Source organism: Littorina saxatilis, linkage group LG2 (genome assembly GCF_037325665.1).
Source record: "Littorina saxatilis isolate snail1 linkage group LG2, US_GU_Lsax_2.0, whole genome shotgun sequence".
In the NCBI taxonomy this organism is placed as follows: Eukaryota; Metazoa; Mollusca; class Gastropoda; order Littorinimorpha; family Littorinidae; genus Littorina; species Littorina saxatilis.
The window spans coordinates 24,242,633-24,268,124 of record NC_090246.1 but is presented as its reverse complement, the minus strand read 5'-3'; the positions used below and the strand labels follow the sequence as shown (position 1 = coordinate 24,268,124).

The following is a 25,492-nucleotide window of genomic DNA, read 5'->3' as shown; positions in this document are numbered from 1 at the left end:
CAACAGAACAATATGTTTGCTCTCCAACAAGCTACACCGTGCTAAGGAAGCCGCCCATCATCTTTATCAGGATCATCGGGACAGAAGATTATGTGCACATGCGCATGGCGTCCGTTTTCCGAAAACATCTCCATAAAACCCCACAACTTCTAGCCTTTCAAGTAAAAAAAAGGCACAACCTCTGGCATAATCTGCACACTTTTCGATTCGAGATTTTTGTGCGGAAAAAATCTGTTTACAAGATTTTGAATGTAATTATATTTTCCCTCGTTTACCTTGTGGAATACACTTTGTGTGTGTGTGTGTGTGTGTGTGTGTGTGTGTGTGTGCGTGTGTGTGTGTGTGTGTGTGTGTGTGTGTGTGTGTGTGTGTGTGTGTGTGCAAAAATATATCTTTTCACGGAATGTGTGTATGTTAATATATAAATTATATCGACCCTCTAGCGTCTAAGTGTTCTGGAGAAGATAACACTTTACCTGACACTACAAACTCCAACGTTCCACAATCCGGACAATTGACGATTCATGCATCGTGTCAGAGCTGAGCGCAAAAAACGATCGCATGATTTAGGTGCCAAACAAATAGGAATTATTTTAGTCTTGCAAACATCTTAAGATTGCCTAACGTAAAAGAAAAGAAAATAAAAAAAACTCGGTAAAAATAACAGTTTTATATGAATTACTGTTGTTTGCGTACAATATAAAGTCTGAAAAAAACACCCATACTTGTGTGCATGCCAAACACAGAAACACAAATAAATAAAGGTAGAAGGAACTATGAGCAATGATCAATCAAATTCATATATTATTCATGTTCATACATTTCCAACGCCGTCCATCTGGCAACAATAGCCAGATTGATAAAAAATACTGATTCGATTGCATTGATCTAATCATACTAGAGCACGAACGAGGAGTGTCGTTGCTTTGTTTGTTTGTTTGCTTAACGCCCAGCCGACCACATTTAACGTGCGCCACACACAAGACAGAAGTCGCAGCACAGGCTTCATGTCTCACCCAGTCACATTATTCTGACACCGGACCAACCAGTCCTAGCACTAACCCCATAATGCCAGACGCCAGGCGGAGCAGCCACTAGATTGCCAATTTTAAAGTCTTAGGTATGACCCGGCCGGGGTTCGAACCCACGACCTCCCGATCACGGGGCGGACGCCTTACCACTAGGCCACCGTGTTGCGGTCGAGGAGTGTCGTGCTTGAAAGACATAATCAAAATCGACAGTTGTAGAACAAGTCTAAAACTAGCAACAAGAATCTTTAAACAATTAGGTCATTCAAAATGTGTGCAATTTAATGAATGTAAACAATCAATATGATCTCACTTTTTTTGTAGGACAGGAATGTATGTATAAATGCACCCAGGACCTCGACATGACAGCCCACTTCGTCAACGTCATGGGCCAAAGAATTTAGACACAGCCATCGTCGAACGCTGAAGAAGAAAAAGTATTGAATCAATATATATTATATGGCTGAAATGTATCGGTTTAAAATGTAAATACCAGCCTCGCTACGCTATATAATGTCAACTGGTCCAAACTTTGAAAAACAGAACATTTCCCAAACAGATCTTTACGTTCCCAAAACATGGCTTCCGTTTTGATTCTTTTTTATGTGTGCGCTTCAAGAATTCGTACACAACAACATTATTGGCAAATAGGATGTCAAAATGTCTTGTGATAGCCAATCTTCACTTTTGTCCTCCGGAAGCATTTTGTTTGTTATTTCATTTTTTTTTTAGCATGGGCTTTCGGGTTCGACAGATAACGATGGGATAAAAAAAAAAACACAAGTCGCGTGAGGCGAAATTACTACATTTAGTCAAGCTGTCGAACTCACGGGATGAAACTGAACGCACTGTATTTTTTCACCAAGACAGTACAGCTTCGTCAATCCCCGCGTGAAGGAAATCGCTCACCTCCCACGTGCAAAACGTAGTGATATTGACACGCCAGATTAGCGCGGTAGCGTATTGTGCTAATTAGGAAAGCGCGCTTTTCTGTATTCTTGTTAACTTTCTGAGCTTGTTTTGAATACCACCTATCATATCTATGTTTTTGGAATCAGAAAATGATAAAGAATAAGATGAAATCATTTTTGGATCGATTTCTTAAATTTCAATCGTAAGACTAATTAATCTATTTTCATTAATTGTGATCACATTTTAAGAGTAAACATAACATATGTATATATTTTTAGATTCAGAATGTGATGAAGAATACGATGCAATCAATTTTAAATCTTTTTGCAAAAAATCGATTTTAATGAGAACTTTAATGAGCAAACTGTTTTAAGCCTCCAAGTTGAAATGCAATACCAAAATCCGGGATTTGTCGAAGATTACTTGACCAAAATTTCAACCAATTTGGTTGAAAAATGAGAGCGTGACAGTGCGGCCTCAACTTTCACGAAAAGCCGGATATGACGTCATCAAAGGCATTTATACAAAAAATGAAAAAAACGTCTGGAGATACCATACTCAGGATCTCTCATGTCAAGTTTCATGAAGATCGGTCCAGTAGTTTTCTCTGAATCGCTCTACACACACACACACACACACACACACACACACACACACACACATACACACACATACACCACGACCCTCGTTTCGATTCCCCCCTCTTGACTAAATGTAAAAGAAGTCGCGTAAGGCGAAAATACAACATCTAGTCAAGCTGTGGAACTCACAGAATGAAACCGAACGCACTGTAATTTTTCAGCAAGACCGTATACTCGTAGCATCGTCAGTCCACCGCTTGTGGCAAAGGCAGTGAAATTGACAAGAAGAGCGGGGTAGTAGTTGCGCCGAGAAGGATAGCACGCTTTTCTGTACCTCTCTTCGTTTTAACTTTCTGAGCGTGTTTTTAATCCAAACATATCATATCTATATGTTTTTGGAATCAGGAACCGAAAAGGAATAAGATGATTTCAAAAATTTAATTTTGATCATAATTTTTAATTTTCTGAGCTTGTTTTTAATCCAAATATAACATATTTATATGTTTTTGGAATCAGAAAATGATGAAGAAAAAGATGAACGTAAATTTGGATCATTTTATAAAAATATATATTTTTTTTTTTACAATTTTCAGATTTTTAATGACCAAAGTCATTAATTAATTTTTAAGCCACCAAGCTGAAATACAATACCGAAGTCCGGCCTTCGTCGAAAATTGCTTGGCCAAAATTTCAATCAATTTGATTGAAAAATGAGGGTGTGACAGTGCCGCCTCAACTTTTACAAAAAGCCGGATATGACGTCATGAAAGACATTTATCCGGGGATATCATTCCCAGGAACTCTCATGTAAAATTTCATAAAGATCGGTCCAGTAGTTTAGTCTGAATCGCTCTACACACACACAAGCACAGACAGACAGACAGACAGACAGACAGACACACACACACACACACATACACACACACACACACACACACCATGACCCTCGTCTCGATTCCCCCTCTATGTTAAAACATTTAGTCAAAACTTGACTAAATGTAAACAAGTCGCGTAAGGCGAAATTACAACATTTAGTCAAGCTGTCGAACTAACAGAATGTAACTGAACTCACTGCATAATTATACTCGTAGCATCGTCAGTCCACCGCTCGATGCACAGGCAGTGAAATTGACAAGAAGAGCGGGGTAGTAGTTGCGCTGAGAAGGATAGCACGCTTTTCTTTATCTCTATTCTTTTTAACTTTCTGAGCGTGTTTTTAATCCAAACATATCACATCTATATGTTTTTGGAATCAGAAACCCACAAGGGTTAAGATGAAATTGTTTTTAAATCGATTTCGGAAATTTTATTTTGATAATAATTTTCCCCGAGTACGCTAGTACAAGGGCTCAGCAGACTTTAAAGAAAAAGTCCAAGGTTTTTAAATATCCCCAAAAACTTGAAAATCGAATGCCAAATGTTACAAACATCTCTGGAAAAATATTTTAAAATTTGAAAAAAAATTGTTGTTGTTGTAGTTGAAGATTTAGTGTTGCAGGGCTAACCAAGACTAGTCGCCTGGGGTCAAGTAGTGGTCACGTGGTTTTCGGTGCACTGTGACGTCGGTGCACTGTGACGTCACAAGTTATTGTGTTGATTCTACCACTAGTACCAGCTTGATTTTCACACAGAAAAGTCACCACTGTATGCCCGAAAAGAATGCCTCGGTGGAGAGCAGCCGCAAACTGCAACAACTCGTCAATGTCCCCAGGCATTTCATAGCACACTTTTCCTCATAAAACTCTGAGTCTCTTGTGGAAATGGAAGAGATGTGTGCAGCACAAGCGTGCAGATTTCAAAGTGTCGGGCACTCTCTGGACACAGATTTCGCCATTTTTCTGCAGCACAAAAGTTGGCGTTTCATCCCTGAAACAAATGTTTTGACCACTGGCAGTGTCTTCCCTTCATAAAAGTCCGGAGAGGGCAGTATTACGCGAGGCTGGTACAGTCGACGAGCCATCGAAACTCCGAGGCGACACTTACAGCGGATTATCTCACAAGAAGGAATGCGTTGAAGGTCAGAGTACATGCTTTTATTTTCATGCATACACGTAAACATTGTTTTGCTGCGCAGCGAATACGATGTCTGGGTCCGGCTGATATTCGCTGGAGTACAGATGCGCCACAGGCTAGATCTACAGAGTTACAGAACGGTCTGAGCTGAGCTAAGAGTAAGAGTAAGAGTAAAAAGTAGTCAGGGCTGTGGACACGTAAGACAATGCGTGTGTCACGTTATCTTCTATTCAGTCGCAAACTATCCCCTGATATCAATTCATGAAATATTGGCAGCGTTTGCTGGAATCATGGTTTAATGCTATTTTTACCAGATCCAAGCTTTTGGTGGATGTGCAACCGGTAAGGTAAACAGACACCTGCATGCTAGAGACAAGAAGATTACGAATTGTGCAGAGAATTAATCTTTCTGCATTGACTGAGAGACGCAAAACCAGTCTAATTGCTACAACATGGATGCACATCCAGACGACTTCCAGAGGGTGTCTAAATGTTCAGTGTACTGTATAGATCAGAAGCATACTTTCGAATTGATCTATACTCACACTCATTTTCTCTCTTTCATCATCGCTCACGGCCACTGGTCAGAACAGGCCACTAGACATTGACACCGTGACCATTCCAGATTTCCCGGTTCTCCGTGATCACAACGCAACTGTTGACCAGTCCTGTTCCTACCGTCCAGAATCACCACAGGAGAAAACCAACGTGCCATTCATCGTAAGATTTTTGTTTTGTTTTGAAAATTAGTGCCTTATTCTAGCTTTGCAAAAAACGAGAAAGTGTCTTTGACAGATACCATCCAAATAATACATTATGAAAACAAGTACAAGTTCATTTCTACTCATGTTAATCATTTATGCTTTCTGTGCTGAGCGACATATGGACTGAATTTCTTTCGTAACTCACCTCCCGTCAACCTGCAAAACTATATCTGTCGAAGTAGTTTCAAATAAAGTTAGTATGCTTCCGAATAAAAAATATAAACAAGAAGAGCAAACGCTCGATCGAGTCACTTTCGCAGTTCTGAATATTATATGAGGCATCAGATGGACAGGAAGAAATTGCTATTCACAACACAATGAGTCACGTTCACATAAAATTTGAGCCCGGTCACTTTTATAGTTTCCGAGAAAAGCCCAACGTTAAGTTGTGTGTTGCCGAACAGAAAAGGCTAGTTATCTCCCTTGTTTTTCTGATAACGTTCGTAAAAGGCTACAGATGTAAATACTTTGATGTAAAGAATAATCCTACAAAGTTTCAATCACATCCGATGAACTTTGTCAAAGATATAAAATGTCTAATTTTTCCTTTGACGCTGACCTGTGACCTTGAAAAAGGTCAAAGGTCAACGAAACCATCGTTAAAGTGTAGAGGTCATTGGAGGTCACGACTAAACAAAATATGAGCCCGATCGCTTTGATAGTTTCCGAGAAAAGATATAAAATGTCTAATTTTTCCTTTGACGCTGACCTGTGACCTTGAAAAAGGTCAAAGGTCAACGAAACCATCGTTAAAGTGTAGAGGTCATTGGAGGTCACGACTAAACAAAATATGAGCCCGATCGCTTTGATAGTTTCCGAGAAAAGTCCAACGTTAAGGTGGTGTCTACGGACGGCCGGCCGGCCGTCGGACAGACTAACACTGACCGATTACATAGAGTCACTTTTTCTCAAGTGACTCAAAAAGGGTATTTTCTGAAATGTTTAATTATAGACCAAAACAAAACATTTACGAGTATGTTGTTGACCTGATAGTCTTTATGGTAGACAGCAAGAGTTGCATGTTCAAGAAGTTTAAGCAGTACATTTGAAAGAGCAAGGTAATTTAAGGTGGTATAATTGTAATGGTAGGTTCCACTGTAAGGCGACATGGAGGGTATCTTTGACGGACTCATTCAACATTCATACCCATGCACATCACCTCAAACACATAAGCTTTGTTCTTGAGTCAAATTTATTGGCTTCATAAATATTGTGAATTTTTGTCCGTTTGCAGATTGCTTACCTATGAATTATTTCGAAAATATCTTGCGATCTACGTACGCATAATGTAACACGTGAAGAAGAACATAAAAAGTTCGTCAAGAGGAATCTAATTTGCATTTGCCTTCCTTATTGTTAATTTTTTCTTCATAAAGACTACTTGAAAGAAACAAAATGTTTAACCATTTCAAGGCCTCTGAACACGTTTAAAAACAAGAAGAGCAAACGCTCGATCGAGTCACTTTCGCAGTTCTGAATATTATATGAGGCATCAGATGGACAGGAAGAAATTGCTATTCACAACACAATGCATACCTGAAGAATTCAAGACATACCTGTGACCTTGAAAAAGGTCAAAGGTCACCAAAGCAGACGTCAAAGTGTAGAGGTCACTGGGAGTCACGTTCACATAAAATTTGAGCCCGGTCACTTTTATAGTTTCCGAGAAAAGCCCAACGTTAAGTTGTGTGTTGCCGAACAGAAAAGGCTAGTTATCTCCCTTGTTTTTCTGATAACGTTCGTAAAAGGCTACAGATGTAAATACTTTGATGTAAAGAATAATCCTACAAAGTTTCAATCACATCCGATGAACTTTGTCAAAGATATAAAATGTCTAATTTTTCCTTTGACGCTGACCTGTGACCTTGAAAAAGGTCAAAGGTCAACGAAACCATCGTTAAAGTGTAGAGGTCATTGGAGGTCACGACTAAACAAAATATGAGCCCGATCGCTTTGATAGTTTCCGAGAAAAGTCCAACGTTAAGGTGGTGTCTACGGACGGCCGGCCGGACGGCCGGCCGGCCGGACGGCCGGCCGGCCGGCCGGACAGACTAACACTGACCGATTACATAGAGTCACTTTTTCTCAAGTGACTCAAAAATGCAGGTCTTTGCTCACTATATCAGATCTGCCAAGGCTCAGTTTACACAGGAACAAGAGGCGAAGCCTTCAAGGCTCACGTAAGAAATCGACAAACAGTAACACAAACTCAATCACTCCGTCACACATACACAGTAAGCATAGACACAGTGCCAAGAGTGGGAGACGCTAGATCTACAAAATGAACACACACACACACACACCGCGAGAGAGAAAGACTACAGGGAGGCATGACGTCATGATGCATTAATTGACGTCAAACACTTTTGACCGAGACCTAATCTTCTTATGCGAGCTTCCATAGACTCGGAAATGTTAAAGTTTCTACCACAGACATACATACATGAGTTGTTCTTTGCTACTGGTCACAAGTGGGGGTCAGCTCACACGGACGCATTTTTCAATACAGTCTAGGGGAGAAACTGGTCACAAAGCACCCAGTACATGCCAGAGAGATAGAAGAATCGGCACAATCAAAGAAAATACCAAAATCATTCAATAGATATGGAAATATTAAGATTTACTGTGAAAATGCCAGCAAAAATGGCGTCCAAAAACGGGAACGCACACTTGGTGCGTCTTTGAAGACTTACCTCCCGTTCTGTGTTGTTGATAATAGTCGTGTTTGTGCTGTTGTTGTTGAAATAGTATCTAATAAAACTGATGCAGTTCTTGAAATGTTGCAAATTATTGTTGTCTTTGTGAAATGCGAGAGTGTTCTGAGGCGTAATCTGCATACGGCTGATGTCCCACATAGGGTACCCCACTTCGATCAGCGTATCACTCCAAATGAGCTTCATAGCAGAAAAGCAGATACACTACCAACACACTGCATAACAGATCTACAAGTCTGAGCCAGAATCATTGAAATTTACTTTCTGTATAAAATATTGCAATCAAATTTGTTCACGATGTCCCACAAATAACGCAGGTTACCCTCGCCTTCGATTCAAAGTAACTCCAATCTGACTTAATTACAATCGAAACGCAGATGACGAACTGATTCACCACAAATTTGTGGTATTTTACACACAAATTTCAACTGTGTTGTTTCGCGATAAACAGCCATAAACAAACAAATGTGGCGTTGTCACGTCGCCTTGGAAGGAATAACGCAGGTGACCAAGGCTTGTTTCCGATACCTGTCTGATTAAAATCATCGTTTTTTCACGAATGACGGCTCTTTGGCAGATCTGGTGAGTTGGAAACTTTCTATGAATGTTTCATTTAATGTCAAATGCGTACATTCTTGTCGATATTGTTACCTTTGGGCTCATAAATTAAGTCAATCGTCGTGTTGTCCGAAAGTGACTTTTGTCAGCATAGAACTTACTGTGCTTTGATCATTGACTGAGAAGAATCTTCCGATGACACTAGTTCATTTCACTACGCGACTGCAGATCTGCAAGGAAACTTATGGCAGGGGAAATAAGCTTAACTGAAGACGAATAAGCGGAGTAACTGTTCTTCAACGGATTGCTCTTACACTGATCTAAATATTTAGATCTTGTCGTCTGCTAGTCTGCTAGTAAGTAGTCTTCGGTCGTGTGAAAGTCACATCTATTTCGACTGTGTGCATCGATCCGTGTAGTGAAATGTTGATATTTGATGATTTGGCAACATAACTTCGCTAAATGTGCTTCGAGTGTATCTCCCCGTTAACCGCATTTGAAAACGTCTTTTAACAAGACCATGTTTCGACAGCGCAGACGGGGAGGATCCTCGATAGCTCACAGGGTATATAATGTTTTCCGCCGTTTTTTGAAGAATCCTTTCAAATTTGCTATTCCAAAAGTACCTTATGACACGACTCGAGTGGCAAAGAACATTCTCTGCAATTCCTGTCTCAGTCCGTGCAGCCGTTTCGGGTCCTATCGTCATCATACAAACATACACACAGACACACAAGAACCAGCTTTAAAAGTTAGATTATGTAGGAACCATGTGAACCAGTGATTTTTTCTTATGTACAACAGATACTACAGTATTTCTGCTTTATGAAAAGCAATATTTCAAAAACAAAACTAGAGATTTGAATTTTGACCACTTTTCCCCCTTTCTGTCACCAGTACTGAAGAACAACTCACATACATACATACATACGCACGCACAGACAGACAAAGTTACGATCGCATAGGCTACACTTACGTGAGCCAAAAATCATCTGTCGACTTGAACACATACCAATAATCAACAGCCTCACTGCTTCTTGGAGCTGGATTTTGTGTGTGGAATGAATTACACATGTGGCGTTTTAGAATATAATTCATAGAAGATGTACATTCGTGCAGAAAGGCTTTAATTTAACAATTAGGTCTTCGTGATGTTCTCTTAAAATAACTAACATGTGTTCCCTTTACCGGGCCTCTGAACCAGTTTTGTGAATATGCAGGTTAAACTCGTGCTTTTTCTGTGTTATCAGTGTATTTCTCATCCAGGCATGGATGCGTCCTCTTAAATGGACAGCCCTTCCCGTGTAAACGATTGGGTTCAAAATCTCAAATCTTACCAGGCTTTTACATGGGATATGGCCATCCTTCCGTTTTGAAAAATACCAGAACTGAACACTCTGTATGGGTACTCTCTTTGCGAATGTAGAATTTTATGAATTAATTTCTTAAACGCCACACGTGTAAAACATTCCCTAAAAAATCCAGCTCCAAAAACCAGTCAGGATGTTGATTCCTGGTATATGTTCAAGTCAAGAGATTTTTTTTCTATGTAAGTCTTCGCAGATCTGTGTAGTGAGCAATCCTGTTTTGAAAAAGGACGTGCCTTTAAGCCTGTATAGACGGTTTGATTGTTGAGATACCTGGTGGCAATGACCGCACGGGTGGCAAGAGGTAGTAATGCACAGATGACAACAAACCGACCTGCATTTAAAAAAAAAGTTCGGAGGCCTTGATAGGGGGAAACAGTTTGTTAATTTCCAGAATCTTTATGAAGCAATAATGATCGAGAAGAAAGTCTGGCCTTTAAGTAAATGCAAATTAAACTATGTATACTTTTGACAAACTTTTTCTGTTCTTATTCACATGTTAAAATGTGTGCATAGATCGTTAGTTACTTCCAAAAAACCATGTTTCAGGCAACAGGCAAACGGACAATACTGGACACAGGCTATGCTGACCGGCTCATGGACTGACTACCTGATGCTGGAGTACACCAACAGTGGAAAAAGTCTGGAACAAAATGTTGCAGCATGTGAACCATGTACCGGACCACGTGACAACCCAGTATCATCTTCAAACCATGCAGGAATCTGTTCAACCAAAGATACTAGTTCAACACAGTCACACGATTTTTAAAAGTATATTTCAGCCTTCTGTAGCTCAGGGAGTTTGAACCCCACTCTTCATCCGTTTGTGAAAGTATTTCTGATTGTTTTGACTGCACAGGTTGGTAATGGTACTCTGATGCTTCTGCCGAGAAACCCCACTCGCTAGCGCACCAGCTGCCTGTTATGGGTAAGCGACGTGCCTGTATTTCCTGCAAAGCAAGACAGAATAAAACAGCAGCTTAGTTTGAGCTTTTAAGACATTCGTACCAGAGAAAACGTGTACGTGTTTGTTTGGAGAGGGCGGATTGAATCATAAGACACGCTGTGTCTATGTGACGTAGAGCAGGTTTTCAAATTCATGCTGAAGCACTGTGTGATCGCTATTCTTTCTGGCATATCTTACCTTGATTTCAGATAGACTGGGAACCGAAATGAGGATGTTTACATGAATAAACTATGCTGATATGTATGTGTTTAGAAATAAAGAATAGTTTTAATGATATATGATGGTGTTTTTATTTTTTGTTAACCCAATGTGATATTTTCGTATTTGAAAACAAATTGTACACTGTTGTCAATTTTACTTTCAGATAAATAAATCTATCATAATGGAAATCATCTGTTTGTGTTGTGTTACTTACCCATTTTGATCAATGTTGAGTCGTCCATATTCCTGTGTGTACGCATAGTATGCAGTTTGAAGGTAGTAGATGTCCGAGCAAACATAGGAGGATGTGCTGTTAGGCTGTCTATCTCCTCATCCAGGTTTTCCAGATATTTGAATTTCGTTCCCTCTTGGAGTTTCTGCACTGACACCTGATAAGCAAAATACACGTATCACTCTGTGATCATGGCAAAATGTATCATCTGTATGCCCCGTTCAAAAATTACCTTGAGATTCTAAGGTATAGATCTACACAGAAATTGCAGTGGATCACAAAAACAACACGAACAGTAGTACATATATTCAGTCTAAAAATTCATGCAATGAGAGTCAGATAAATAAATCTATCATAATGGTAGATTCAGGGTCCCACTGACTATGGTTGCTTTTCGGCACACACCACACATTTTTAATGGGACTGTGGGGTTTTGTTAATACAGTAAAATATATAGTAGCAACGTACTGTCTGTTCGTGACGTTTGAGAATACCGATCTATGCACTAACGCATTGTCTTTTTGTAGTGTGACTGTCCGATATTGCGTACTCCTAAAAATCAATGATCAAAAAGTTTGAACTGCTGTAATCGTGTTTCAGCATAATATGTCTGACAGTGCTTATTATCTTCCAAAACGGCTTGCGATATCACGCCATCAGCGTTTCTCCACTGCTCAGAAAATCTTATGATTTCAGATCTAGTTTGAGATCGGAAATCACGTGTGTTCGTTTAAAAAACTAAATTCATTTATTACTTCCCTTTGACCGTTTCGCAAGAAAAATGTCAGGATCACTATTAGTATTAGCACATGAAAGCAGCCCACCGCCATTTCAAAAAAGTTTCACTGTTTAGTGGTGTCGATGTCATGTAGTGTCTTACTGTCGCAAATAAAAATACCAGGATAATTGCAGTTTTGTCCGCAAGAAACAGGCTTTGCGCAATGTTAACTTGCTGTCTACATGTTTCGTTGTGTGACTGAAGAATTACTCAGAATTCCAAGAGAAAATAAGGATAGTCGCGTGTGAACATCACTGTGGAAGCATTTATTCTAAACTGGGCAGTTCAAGGACGAAATCCTTGATTAAAGATAGGAAAATAAACAACACCAGATGCCTGAAATAATAGCATAAATCCATAATCTTTACATGCTTACAGATCTGTGGAAGCACATCAACTGATCTGTGAAAAACACACCTGACTTCGATCTAGCATGCAAGAGGTAGCGACTACGGACTAGTGTGTCAACATCACAACAAAGAGAATCACATACCATTTCGTATTGCCGCTTATGCTGGCTCTGTTTCAAGCAGTTCCTTGTGGCCTCGCCAGCATTTTGACGACGAAGAGGCTCAAACGGGCACGCTAAAACCTCAGGCTGGCTGAAAACCGGTCCGTATTCCACTTGTCTTCCTCACTGCTTGAGCCGGCCATGTTTGTTGTTCAAGGCTCGTGACGTAGCACACGTATGTGCACAAGGTCATGAGCCAAGACTGCGCGCGCGATGGAACGATTCAGAACAACCAAAAACGAGTCAAAGTATACTTTTTGGATTTCTGTGTTCATTTTTACACACGCATTTGTGGTTGATGAATTCAGAGGGTCAACATATCAAAAGTGACCCTAAACCTTGGACTTTTCCTTTAATCGTGTGTCTGTGTGTCTGTCTGTCTGTCTGTCTGTCTTTCTCCACTTAACAGCTTATTGCTGGGAAACTACTGGGCGCAGTTCGTTCAAAAGTTGATACACTAACTTGATAATAGGTCCGATTGATCGTATTAAAACTTCATAATGTTACCTGGGACCTAAATGCGAAATAAACCACAAAAACGACTTGGCCGTAGGAGGAGTTCACACCGGCGGGGCAACACGCAGCCATTGACCTGATAGAACAGCCGAACGCGTCACAGAAAAATACGTCATGACAAAGTTACACGCAAAGCGAAAGAGACTTTGACGTCATTTACTTTTGTTCGGAATTTTCCGTCTGTTCCGGCCTAGCTTGTCAGTGAAGACCTGACGTGAGTAAGCTTACCCAAAACGTCTTTGTTCTCTATTCTCATTGCAGCTGTGAAATAATCAGTCTTGTGTCTCGGTCGTGTAGGTACAGAGTTTGCTTCTGCAATCATTGTGTTCGTGTTGATGACGGCTTCATAAGACAAAATAATAAGCGAATCTATCGCGAGGAAGACGTTTATGTACAAATCACCGAACCCAACCCATTTTTTGTGTGCATTTTTCTGAAGAATAAACTGCATGTGGTTAATTTCATCCGTTTAATGCTTGCCGAAACGAGCCATAAGATTTCACGCATTGCTTGGCCATCTGATCACAGATGAGGTCGCAGTTTGTAGGTTGAATCTATGAATCGGCCAGAGATAGATCTGCATTTCTGGTTAGAAACCAACATTCACACCACTCACATTCCAAACATTTATATTTATTGAGCGAGCCAGTCTGAAGAGTACTCGGGTCCAGCGCCAGCGTTTTTTATTATATTTTTAATTTTCAGAGCTTGTTTTTAATCCGAATATAACATATTTATATGTTTTTGGAATCAGAAAATGATGAAGAATAAGATAAACGTAAATTTGGATCGTTTTAAAAAAATTTTTTTTTTTTACAATTTTCAGATTTTTAATGACCAAAGTCATTAATTAATTTTTAAGCCACCAAGCTGAAATGCAATACCGAAGTCCGGCCTTCGTCGAAGATTGCTTGGCCAAAATTTCAATCAATTTGATTGAAAAATGAGGGTGTGACAGTGCCGCCTCCACTTTTACAAAAAGCCGGATATGACGTCATCAAAGGTATTTATCGAAAAAAAGAAAAAAACGTTCGGGGATATCATTCCCAGGAACTCCCATGTCAAATTTCATAAAGATCGGTCCAGTGGTTTGGTCTGAATCGCTCTACACAGACAGACAGACAGACAGACAGACAGACAGACAGACAGACACACACACACACACACACACACACACACACACACACACACACACACACACACAGACAGACAGACACACGCACATACACCACGACCCTCGTTTCGATTCCCCCTCGATGTTAAAATATTTAGTCAAAACTTGACTAAATATAAAAAGGATGTAATAAAGGGATATTGTTTAAATGTCAGCAGTCAGCGAAATGCTGACATTTATTTCAAATTGCCGACAAATGTGCTCTCATTTCGATCTCATGCTCGAACTTTCTTGCGGAGGGGATACAGGGTGACGCCAAGGAGTGCTTAAAACTTCTCAAAATTACCGAAACTCTTATACAACCAAATATCCCGAAGAAAATAAACAAAGCGGCTCCAGTCCCATCTTATGATCTTATCATGTCCTGCGCACTGGTTCGGAATTGGTCCCCTTTTGAACACTTTGCAGGCTAACTGGCAACAATGTGACGTCGTATTCTAACCAGATGACATGACTAGATGTCTAGCTCTTGATAAAAGAGGATGATCAGATGTTCCTCTTGTGCAGACAGCAAGGCTTACCCCAGGAAGCCATTTGACATCTTAATAATGCTTGCAACCTATCCCTCATTGGACATTGTCCAGGTGATTGTAGAGCAATGTGACATCATTTTCCGATGATCGCAGTTCTCTGACCACTGACCGCCAGATTATAGAGTAGATTGTGAGTTTGACTTGGATGAGACAGTGCAGTGAGCGATGGGTTTCGAAGCGGACTGAGATGGAGGAAGAGATATATGGAAAATGATAGTACAAAGAAAGGCAGACGAAAAGAAATAAAGAAGGAAAGAAATATTTAGAAAGAAAGTTAGAGACAGAGAGACAGAAAGATACACACGAAAAAGAATAGAAGCGAAACAAGAAACGAAAGAAAGAGGAAGAACAAAAGAAAGAAAAGAGAGATATAAACTAAGAAAGATCTGCAATGAAACTAAGAAAGAAAGAAAAACAGAAGGAAAGACAGAAAGAGAGAAAGAAAGAAACAGAGAAAATAACACAGATTAAAGAAAGAAAGAAAGAAAGAAAGAAAGAAAGAAAGAAAGAAAGAAAGAAAGAAAGAAAGAAGCACACAAGCAAAGGATGCAACAAAGAAAGAAACAAACAAAACTAAAAATCGACCTTACCTGCCATAGTTATCAGAAGGGCTCTTTGGTGAAGTTTTCAGTAGGACTATAGTTCCCCAGCATCAGTCTTCGGTGACCATGGAATTAAAACATGAGTTATTATCAACCCGCAGGAAGGCATTAACTCTTTCATGGGTCAACAGGGAACACGTGGAGATTGAAAACCAGCGGTATCACTCTCTGGAGGAAATAAAACTTGGGGAAATTAATTGGGTCGAGATAATAGGCTGGGCAATTGCTTTCGATTTAATACCAAAAAAAGTAAATGGAAAAACAAAAGCAACAAGCAAACAAACAAACAAACCACAAACAAACAACAAACAAAAACACAAACAAACAATAAAACTACCCCCCCCAAACAAAATACACATTTTGTTGTTGTTGAACGGATTTCTGGTTTTTGCCAATGGAAACGATTTCCTCACTTATTTGAACATTCACAAAGAAAAAACTATAAAACTCCAATGTCGCAGTGATATCAATCAGACATGGAAAGCCAACATCTGTCCGTTTGTCTCTTTGGTATTGCATTTCAGCTTGGAGGCTTAAAAAATTAATTAATGAATTTGGTCATTAAAAATGTGAAAATTGTAATTAAAATTTTTTTTTATAAAACGATCCAAAATTACGTTTATCTTATTCTTCATCATTTTCTGATTCCAAAAACATAAAAATATGTTATATTCAGATTAAAAACAAGGTCTGAAAATTAAAGTATACAAATTATGATTAAAATAAAATTTCCGAAATCGATTTAAAAACAATTTCATCTTAATCCTTGTCCGTTCCTGATTCTAAAAACATATAGATATGATATGTTCGGATTAAAAACACGTTCAGAAAGTTAACAAGTAGTCGCGTAAGGCGAAAATACAACATTTAGTCAAGCTCAGTCGAACTCACAGAATGAAACTGAACGCATTGCATTTTTGTCCGCAAGACCGTACACTCGTAGCATCGTCTGTCCACCGCTCGTTGCAAAGGCAGTGAAATTAACAATCCAGAAAAGCGCGGTAGCGGTTGCGCTGAAGAGGATAGCACGCTTTTCTATATCTCTATTCTTTTTAACTCTCTGAACGTGTTTTTAATCCAAACATATCATATCTATATGTTTTTGGAATCAGGAACGGGCAAGGAATAAGATGAAATTGTTTTTAAATCGATTTTGGAAATTTATTTTAATCATAATTTTTGTATTTTTAATTTTCAGAGCTTGTTTTTAATCCGAATATAACATATTTATATGTTTTTGGAATCAGAAAATGACAAAGAATACGATAAAAGTAATTTTGGATCGTTTTTAATTTTAATTACAATTTTCAAATATTTAATGACCAAAGTCATTAATTAATTTGTAAGCCTCCAAGCTGAAATGCAATACCAAAGTCCGGCCTTCGTCGAAGATTGCTTGGCCAAAATTTCAATCAATTTTATTGAAAAATGAGGGTGTGACAGTGCCGCCTCAACTTTTACAAAATGCCGGATATGACGTCATCAAAGACACTTATCGAAAAAATGAAAAAAACGTCTGGGGATATCATACCCAGGAACTCTAATGAAAAATTTCATAAAAATCAGTCTAGTACTAGTAGTTTACTCTGAATCGCTCTACACACACACACAGACACACACACATACACCACGACCCTCGTCTCGATTCCCCCCTCTATGTTAAGAATAGAGATATAGAAAAGCGTGCTATCCTCCTCAGCGCAACCGCTACCGCGCTTTTCTGAATTGTTAATTTCACTGCTTTTGCCATGAGTGGTGGACAGACGATGCTACGAGTGTACGGTCTTGCGGAAAAAATGCAATGCGTTCAGTTTCATTCTGTGAGTTCGACTGAGCTTGACTAAATGTTGTATTTTCGCCTTACGCGACTTGTTTTCTTTTCTCTCCCTCTGTCCCGATCATTCCATCTATGAGCACATAGACTATCATATGCTTGGATGACATGTGGCACGTATGCGTAACGCATTACAAAAAAACTACAACAACAACAACATGTGATGTCTACGTCTGCGTATTCATTCTGTCACCGTCTGAAAATAGAGTTCCGTTCAATTCAATTCAATTCAATTCAATTCAATTCAATTCAATTCAAATTCAATTCAATTCAATTCAATTCAATTCAATTCCAATTCCAATTCCAATTCCAATTCCAATTCCAATTCCAATTCCAATTCCAATTCCAATTCCAATTCCAATTCCAATTCCAATTCCAATTCCAATTCCAATTCCAATTCAAAATGAAAATGAAAATGAAAACGAAAACGTCAAAGCTAGCAGACAGGAAACAATTTTTTTCACACGTCGCAAATCACACCCATTTCAAAACTAACATCAACAAAGTTAGATCTTCACAAATCGATAGAGATTACTAAAGGATCCTGACATAAAAACAAACTTTTCTGTACATAAAATAAAATAGTCTATTTACTTTAATCTACGCAATACGCAGCAAACTACACCATATTGCAAAACAGCTTTTTCCCCGCCGAGATCAAACCCATCCATCAGACAAATCGATTTATTTTATGCTGATTGAGCGGGCTACCAGTTTAATCAGAGTGGCAATGTAAAACCTTTGATGTTATGCGATACAGGCAAAATTACCAAGGCACGATGATTCCCCACGAGAAATGTGGCCGTTTTCTTGCTTTCTTATCCCGCGTGCCTTGGCAATTTCGGAAACGAATTGCTACTGGCCATGGGATGAGTAGTTATGTCTAGTCCGTTCTCTCGATCAATCTTCGACGAGACTAATATGTTCATTCTGAGATGTGTGTTGTTTTTGCAATGTTTGAGGTGGAGTTGGTGAGTAACTTGGGGATATAGCTCAGTTGGTAGCGCGCTGGATTTGTATTCAGTTGGCCGCTGTCAGCGTGAGTTCGATCCCAGGTTCGGCGGAAATTTATTTCAGAGTCAACTTTGTGTGGAGACTCTCTTCGGTGTCCGAACCCTCCCCCCGTGTACACTACATTGGGTGTGCACGTTAAAGATCCCACGATTGACAAAAGGGTCTTTCCTGGCAAAATTGCTTAGGCACAGTTAATAATTGTCTACCTATACCCGTGTGACTTGGAATAATAGGCCGCGAAAGGTAAATATGCGCCGAAATGGCTGCAATCTACTGGCCGTATAAAATTTCATCTCACACGGCATCACTGCAGAGCGCCTAGAACTGTACCCACGGAATATGCGCGATATAAGCCTCATTGACAAACTAACTCGTAGCTCAAAGGAACATACCAGAACATTTGTAGTGAAGCAGAAGATACTAACACTTTTACGCTTTTTGAAATTTTTTTTTTTTTTAGAATGATGTGTTCATCTGTTCACTGCAAATGCCATTTGGCCGACGTACTCGTGAATATCTCGTTTTGTCAAGAACCAGATGTTCCAATAACTAAATTTTCTTGTTTTTGTTTTTTTAATTCCAAAACTTTTGGCAAATTGAAGATGATTTTCTTGATTTGCAGAAAACGGTCAACTCTCTCTCTCTCTCTCTCTCTCTCTCTCTCTCTCTCTCTCTCTCTCTCTCTCTCTCTCTCTCTCTCTCTCTCTCTCTCTCTCTATCTCTGTAAGATTAGGCTTTGCCTAAAACCTCTATCCTTTGGTAATAAAGTTCAGTTTCAGTTTCAGTTTCAGTTTCTCTCTCTCTCTCTCTCTCTCTCTCTCTCTCTCTCTCTCTCTCTCTCTCTCTCTCTCTCTCTCTCTCTCTCTCTCTCTTTCTTGGCCACGATAAAGGTTTTGTTTCCCAGTTTAAAGATCGACTGATTTGTATGTATAAACAAAACTGGCATTGGGAAATGGAGACAAACGAGAAGTATCAATGGTTTTATTCTTTTAAAAGCGTTTTTCAGTCTGAGAAGTACATATTACGTATAGCAAACAAATGGAAAAGAGATGCGCTTGCTAGATTTCGGTTAAGAGCCTGTGGGCTGAGGAGCAATGCTCAGTGGTTTATCCCCGAGTACGCAGTAGGAGGGTCCAGCAGACTTTAATTGTGTGTCTGTGTATCTGTCTGTCTGTCTGTCTGTCTGTCTGTCTGTCTCGACTTAACAGCTTATTGCTGGGAAACTACTGGGCGCAGTTCGTTCAAAAGTTGATACACTAACTTGATAATAGGTCCGATTGATCGTATTAAAACTTCATAATGTTACCTGGGACCTAAATGCCCCAACAAACACAAAAGTTCTTGACGGTTGGACGAATTCAATCGGAGCGACAGCCAGCCATTGAGCTGATAGAACATCCGAACGCGTGCGTCATGAAAAGCATGCGTATCGTATGCGAGACGATTTGTAAGCCAGCCAGCGGGTGGGGATTAATTTGGTCTCGGCAAAGAAACTACAGTGCAGGTCTCGGTGAGACTGAAAGAGAGACAGAGAGCACGAGAGAGAGCGACAGGGACACTGTGTCAGTGATTCAAGGTGGTGGCTTGGTGGCCAAAGGGTTCGATTCCTGGGCGGTCTATTTATTTTTTATTTTTTTATTCTTGTTTACTATTGTTTATTATGAACGTTTTAATGTTTTATTTTACTCTAATAATTTTTGTAATTGTGTAAAATAAAAAAAAATTTTTAAATTTTTTTTTTAAATCCATGTGCGCAAGACAAAAACTTTCATACTGGGGGAGCGAGCCATTCTGAAGAGTACTCGGGTCCAGCGCCAGCGTTTTTTATAATACAACAGGCACGCGACAGTGCATGCCCGATGTGTGATGGAGGCTGTGAAGACGATGTACACTTTCTTTTCCACTGTACAGCCTATGCTGATATCCGTGCAAAGTGTAACGTGTTAAAAAGTTGTTCTGAACCAGCTTCAATTGAAGATGTAACCCGTATCCTAGCCCTAGATGAAGAAAGTGTACTCGAAGCAACTGCACAATTTATTTCTAAGGCACTAAACATGCGCAAAAAGAAACTAGATGAGTCAAGCTGAAATGATGTATAATGTAATTTGTACGTACGAAAATGTTGGACTGAATGGTCTTCTCATTTAAATCGGGTTGCGTGTACATGTATACGCGTGGATTTAACGTGTGCGGGTGTAGTCTATATAAGGCCTAAAAAAAAATAGGTGTGGTTACGGTAACCCGACCTACCCTATTTTTAGGGGCCGACCCTATAACTTTTTATTACATTTGTCAAAAAAACAAAAATCACACACAAGAAAACGAGTGCAGAAAACGCAATGAAAGCGAAAGCGCCCGAGTCGCACACTTATTTCCCTGTCAAGTAGGTTTAATTTGTACACATTAGAAAAAAAAGTTTAAAAAAAAAAGTGATTACCTACCTTCCTACCCTATTTGTTTTGGCTATGTTACCGTAACCACACCTTTTTTTGGGGGGGGCCTAAGCGTATACTCTGTGCTATAACAAATAGCTATCAGACAACTGACGAACTTGTTCTTTATGCAAATTGGGCACGGCGCTCTAATCAGAGCAACAGTGTCAAAGGTCTTTGATACTATCCGACACCGGCCCAGGCTAGACAGATGTTGCAACGAACGATGATTCCCCATGGGAGCAAAGACGGCAATGTTTTTTTCATACCCCTTGCATACCACAGGAGCTTGTGTCAAAGCGCCAGTCGATCAACGCATCCGACTCCCTTGTCCTTACTACTATACAGTATAGCAATACTGCAGTGAGGATAGAGTAGTAGGATATTTCGATCGACGGGCGCTTTGACAAAATCTCCTGTGCTGCATCCTTGGCGAATGATGTCAGTATTGTCAAGTTCTTTGGGCTACAGCGTATGCTCCATTAACTGCGGATACGCTCCAAAAAATACGAGTGAACAAAACAAAAATGAGCGGTTTAGCATTAACTGCCGCAGATACACGAAGACCATTAAGCTGTTTGCTGCTTGACAACAACTTCTTTCGGAAGAGATCAGTCGTGCCTCAAGAAAATTAAAGTTTCAAAAACAAAACAAACAAACAAAGATTGCTCCGAATCTAAAAGACCTTTTTTTGTGTGCTCTTTTCGCCCTTATTTTATTGGCGACCATTTTATTTGGCCTTTTTTTTTACCAAAAAGTGCAAATTTGTTTAGATTTGGGGAGGGGACGGGGGCGTATCCCAAGTTTATGGAACACACATTTTCGCCTAAATAGATGGATCATAACGGATTTCGTTTTTCCAATGAAAATAGCCATGCCGAGGCGAAATCAGTAGCGACTGATTGTAGAAACTGCTCAGGGTGTCATGAGATCGTCTTATTCTAGATGAAACGAAGCCTCGAGAGAAAAGACGACAGATGTTTTCTTTTTGTGTGTGCGTAAAATGTCGTTTTAAGATGAATTGGGTAAATTGAAAGGACAGACGAGGCTTACCTGGTAAGGTGAAGGCTGGACCTGATTTAGTAGAGGTACACAGACTGCGACGGCTGTTCTAATGATTAGAGAGGACGCATGCGCAACCAATCACCTTTCAGATAACAATATGTTACAAAGTCAAACACATGTTTTGAAATAATTTAGTGCCCTAATTTTATCCCAAATGCGGAGGGAATTACAGTCTCACTTAAGGGTGGGATTAGAACAGCCGTCGCAGTCTGTGTACCTCTACTAAATCAGGTCCAGCCTTCACCTTACCAGGTAAGCCTCGTCTGTCCTTTCAATTTAGTCTCGGTACACAGACTAGACGGCAATTTCTAATGATTTTTTAGAGATTGCCTTTGTGACATATTGCTCAACCTCCAATACAATTTGATATTACATAGAAACTCACCCTAAGCCTTGCAGAAATAGGAGTCCAACAGAGACTGCCCCAAATTTACGGTCGCTGCTTTGTGGTAGAAGCGTGAAAACGTTGACTCGCTGCTCCAACCTGCAGCTTTGAGGATAACATCCATGGGGACCCCCCCGTGATGCTGCAGCTGACGTACTTGCTGCCCGTGTGTTGTGTGCACCAAATACTTGGGTGTCCACATTAGCTCGTGTGAGAACGTCTCTCATCCACCGAGCCAAGGTGTCCTTGCTGATGGGTTTGTAGGGTTTTTGATAGCTCAAAAGCAGTTTGTTTTCGCATCCCCGAAACTCCTTAGTTCTTCGAAGATATTCTTTGAGCACAGACACAATACACAAAGCCTTGTTCTGTGGAAAGGCTAAAAATTCCAGCGGTGCTAAGTGTTTTCCTTTGCGAGAATGTTTTAGCAATACATTCAAATAAAACACACATTTTGAGTTGGAAGGATGCATTGAATTCATTGACAGACTGTGAAGAGTTTGGCATCTTTGCGCAGATAACAATGCCAAAAGCATTACAAGTTTGTATGACAATTCCTTCAGTGTTATTTGTTCATGTGGATAGTACAATTCCAAATGCTCCAGCACAACATCCACATTCCATGTGGACGCATATTTAGGAAAAGCGGGTCGAAGTTCAAACACACCTTTCACAAACCGTTTCACTAAACAGTGTTCACCAAATTGAGGACATCCTGCAATGTCTAAGTAACAAGATAGAGCCGATCTGGCCGCACAAATGGCACTGTAGCCAAGTCCTGCCCTGAACAGTGTTGCTAGAAAGTTTATCGCATCATTCACAGTCGGCGAAACGGTATGTATACCTCTCCTGCACGCATAGCTTTTCCATTTTGCGATATAGGACGCGTAAACTTTCCTAGTTCCCTCTCTCCATGACGAAAAGATGATATTTGAAGCTTGTGCCGAAAGTCCTGACATTCGATATCTGATCCTGAGACTTCGCAAATGATCAACCTTAAGGACTTTCTCAGTCTGTGTTTTTCCTGAAGATTTGAGGGCATGAATAGCAGATTTTCCCTTGCTGACACAAGCACCGGATTGTTTATCAACATCTTTGCCAGTTTTGGATACCACGGTTGACTGGGCCAGTCTGGAACTACTTCAACTCCCGTAGCTTTTTATATTTAGTCAAGTTTTGACTAAATATTTTAACATCGAGGGGGAATCGAAACGAGGGTCGTGGTGTATGTGTGTGTGTATGTGTGTGTGTGTGTGTGTGTGTGTGTGCGTGCGTGCGTGCGTGCGTGTAGAGCAATTCAGACCAAACTACTGGACCGATCTTTATGAAATTTGACATGAGAGTTCCTGGGTATGATATCCCCATACGTTTTTTTCATTTTTTGGATAAATGTCTTTGATGACGTCATATCCGGCTTTTCGTGAAAGTTGAGGCGGCACTGTCACGCCCTCATTTTTCAACCAAATTGGTTGAAATTTTGGTCAAGTACTCTTCGACGAAGCCCGGGGTTCGGTATTGCATTTCAGCTTGGTGGCTTAAAAATTAATTAATGACTTTGGTCATTAAAAATCTGAAAATTGTAAAAAAAAATAAAAATTTATAAAACGATCCAAATTTACGTTTATCTTATTCTCCATCATTTGCTGATTCCAAAAACATATAAATATGTTATATTCGGATTAAAAACAAGCTCTGAAAATTAAATATATAAAAATTATTATCAAAATTTTTTTTCGAAATCAATTTAAAAACACTTTCATCTTATTCCTTGTCGGTTCCTGATTCCAAAAATATATAGATATGATATGTTTGGATTAAAAACACGCTCAGAAAGTTAAAACGAAGAGAGGTACAGAAAAGCGTGCTATGCAGCATAGCGTAACCACTACCCCGCTCTTCTTGTCAATTTCACGTTCGACAGCTACTTGACTAAATATTGTATTTTCGCCTTACGCGACTTGTTCTTTGTTGATTTTGTGCAGCATGCTGGCAATAACACAAAAGGGTGGAAAAGCATAAAAACGTTTATTAGACCATGATAGAATGAAAGCATTCACCGCTACAGCTTCTGGATCTGGTCTAAATGATACATATTGAGGGAATTTACAGTTTATCCTTGATGCAAACAAATCTATTTCTGGTTTAGCACCCAGAATATCCAGAGCACTTGTTAAAATGTCAGTCTTCACGGCCCATTCTGTATCTAGATTGTGTACTCTAGATTCTTCATCTGCTTCTACATTGTCTATCCCTGGTATGTATGCTGATGAAACCCAAATGCCTCGCTTCCTTAACAACTGCATTGCATGTTACGGAAGTGGACCCCATTTTGTCAACACATGCAATGGCTGTAACATTGTCCATCATAAGCCTGAGATGAATGTTAGTTTTGTCCCTAGCAAAGGTTTCCAAAGACAGCAGTGCATCTTTCAATTCCAGAATATTGATGTGCTGCTGTGCTTCTTGTTGATTTCATAGTCCACCTGTTCTACCTTGACTACACTAACAACCCCAGCCTTTCTTTGATGCATCAGTGAACATTATGAAATCTGGGTCACCATGATCAGTGTCCACATCATTAACAGATGACATGATATTCTCCCTCCACCATAACATTTCGGTTTTGGCTTCGGCAGAGAACTCCACAGAGGAGTCATAATCATTATTGTTTTGCTTCAAAGCAGCAATTTTATCGTGTTCCATGCATCTGTACCAGAGAGGACCAAATTTCACCGCCTGAAAAGCAGACACTACTTGCCCAATGAACTTTGCGAGTGTTCTTACTGTGGCATACCCCTGATGTAACAGCTCAATGGCTAGTTTATGTATCCTTTCCTTCCTCTCTGTTGTTAAAGTGACTGTCATGTCCTCTGAATCAATTTCAACCCCAAGATATCTTATTTTATGGGAAGGTATCAAAACAGATTTCACCGGATGCACAACAAATCCTAATTTTTCCAGAAGAGACAATGACTCTTTTACATTTTACACACATTCTTTTTCAGAATCTCCAAAAAGCAATGTATCATCAATGAAGATTGTTGAAAGAAATCCTAGTCTATGTAACTGGGCCATGACTGGTTTCAGTAACTTTGTGAACAAACGTGGGCAGGGTGCTAGTCCGTTTGGACATGCAGTGAAAACAAATACTTCTCCTTTCCAGAGAAACTTCAAATATTTCTGAGATACTTTATTTACCGGCACTGAAAAATAAGCATCTTTGAGATCCAAAGAACAGAAGAAGCAATTTCTGGTGACTAGCTCCAAAGCTGTCTTCAGTGTTTCCATTTTGAAATGCTGATAAATCATGTTTT

At 39.7% G+C, this 25,492-nt stretch overlaps 1 long non-coding RNA gene across 1 annotated transcript; it reads right to left on the bottom strand.

Annotated features, from left to right (window-relative positions):
- Positions 1 to 10,797: 10,797 nt before the first annotated feature.
- Positions 10,798 to 12,920, bottom strand: LOC138958547 (uncharacterized). Its single transcript, XR_011453430.1, has 3 exons — positions 12,609 to 12,920; positions 11,320 to 11,494; positions 10,798 to 10,887 (listed from the first exon to the last, which is right to left on the bottom strand). It is a non-coding gene; the product is annotated as an uncharacterized lncRNA (long non-coding RNA).
- Between the last annotated feature and the right edge of the window lie 12,572 nt (positions 12,921 to 25,492).